This window comes from Pongo abelii, chromosome 3, assembly GCF_028885655.2.
Source record: "Pongo abelii isolate AG06213 chromosome 3, NHGRI_mPonAbe1-v2.0_pri, whole genome shotgun sequence".
Lineage (NCBI taxonomy): Eukaryota > Metazoa > Chordata > Mammalia > Primates > Hominidae > Pongo > Pongo abelii.
The window spans coordinates 159,350,579-159,352,606 of NC_071988.2; the positions used below are offsets into that span (position 1 = coordinate 159,350,579).

The 2,028-nt window shown below is 37.7% G+C and overlaps 1 pseudogene; it reads right to left on the reverse strand.

Annotated features, from left to right (window-relative positions):
- Positions 1 to 1,239: 1,239 nt before the first annotated feature.
- LOC112133337 (U4 spliceosomal RNA) lies at positions 1,240 to 1,322 on the reverse strand (annotated as a pseudogene).
- Positions 1,323 to 2,028: the final 706 nt, after the last annotated feature.

Below are 2,028 nucleotides of genomic sequence, written 5' to 3' on the forward strand. Positions count from 1 at the left end.
AGTCCATGTGTGGTGGTTTCAGTTGACAGGCCACATCCGCTCTCAAACATGTGAGTGGGCCTTTAGACAATTCCAGCTCCCATCTTTGAGTTTTCTCACTGAAGTTCCAGACAGGCAAGTGATCCCTGCTGTGTCCTGTCTAAGTTCCTTTGCTACAGAGTCATAAGAAGTAATAACAATCATTGTTTTTCAATCTACTAAGTTTTGGGGTAATTTCTATTAAATAATTAATTAATATATGCACATATGTCACCATACATTAGATAATTAACATAAGGACATATGTCAACATGCCCTTTTTTCATATTAAATATTAGTTTATCTTTTAATCATATCAGTTTACCTTTTTGACTAGTAAAGTTTTCATTAGGCATACACTTTCATTCAAAAAATATTCATTTAGCATCTCCTATGAATCAGGTCTTGTGGTAGCCTCCTATAATATAGTGACAAAGGACCCACTTTTTTGGAATATACATTCTAATTTGGTAGAAATACAGTTTCTTTCTTTCTTTTTTAAATATTACAACATTACAAACATAAATCTAGAGACATGGGACAAGCTCTTTCACAGTAGAGTGTTGTAGTCATGATTTGTGTCTTAGGACAAGTTTTCCAGAAGCACAGCCTGAGAGAGATATCTACATGTAAGTAATATATTGAAGAAATAGTCCCAGGAAAAACCACAAAGAGAGATGAAGAAGCAGAAATGGAAGCAGCAGAAGCCCAGCAGTGATACAAGTTTTAGGCAAATTCTCACCCTCAGCTTGATCCTGGTGGGTTGCTCCATGAATACATTGCATCTAAAATTTATCTTTGTGAGAAGCAATAGAGCTGGGGTTTTGCATTGCTGTATCAGTCAATCCTCTTCACCAGTGCAACCTCACAGGCACTTCTTGTTCTCTCTAAATTTGAGCAACACAATTCCAACAATGCAAGGAAAGTTTTGGAGAGAGACTAACACACTAAAACCAGGAAAGAGACACACACAAATGATACAAGTAATCTTAAGAGGCCTGGTATGAGCCTGAATATGGTCCCCTTAGTTGAGTCTTAATAATTTTGGGGACAAAAAAAATAACATATTCAAAGCGTCAGACTTGCAGGAAAAAAACCAAGAACAAAAGTGTAAATATTGAATGAGACTTCTAGAAAGCAAAGTATTTTGGACCACCAGAACAGAAACATACATTGTGGCCATACAGATAGATAGGGAAATAGATAGATCTGTTCTTTTATTCTTTATTCAAAATTGTTAAATTAGCAATAATTATGCCTTAGATAAAGCCTCATTGGCTATGATACTGCCACTGCACAAAGCTAAAGTTATTTAGTTTTGTGATGTATCTTTAATTTCAAGTAGTGGTAAGAATAATACAGATAGATGAATGGGTAAGGAAAAGAAGAAACTCATGTTTCTGTAAACTAGATGCAACCAACATTGTTTATTCTTTTTCTGGTTTGAACTATGTATACATAGTTCCACTGACTATCATTAGTTCAACTTCTGCTTTTTTTTTTTGAAACAGAGTCTTGCTCTATTGCCCAGGCTGGAGTGCAATGGTGCCACCTCAGCTCACTGCAACCTGCGCCTCCCGGGTTCATGCGATTCTCCTGCCTCAGTCTCCAGAGTAGGTAGGATTACAGGCATGCACCACAAAGCCCAGCTAATTTTTTGTATTTTTAGTAGAGATGGTTTTTCACCATGTTGGCCAGGCTGGTCTTGAACTTCTGATCACAGGTGTTCCACCTGCCTCAGCCTCCCAAAGTGCTGGGATTACAGGCGTGGGCCACCACTCCCCACCAACTTTTGCTTTTTAACCTTCCTATTGTTTTCCACCAAGAAGAAATTAATTGTCTCTACATCATATATGTGCAAGCAGAACCAATGACTTTTGCTTTTTACCTTTTGAGTCAGCCCACTGGGGCAAAGCAGAAGGGCATCCCCACATGTGCTTTATGCGCTTACTTATTTTAATGGGGATAATATTTTTAAGTGCCAAGGTAAGTTCAAATTGAGAGAGTGAT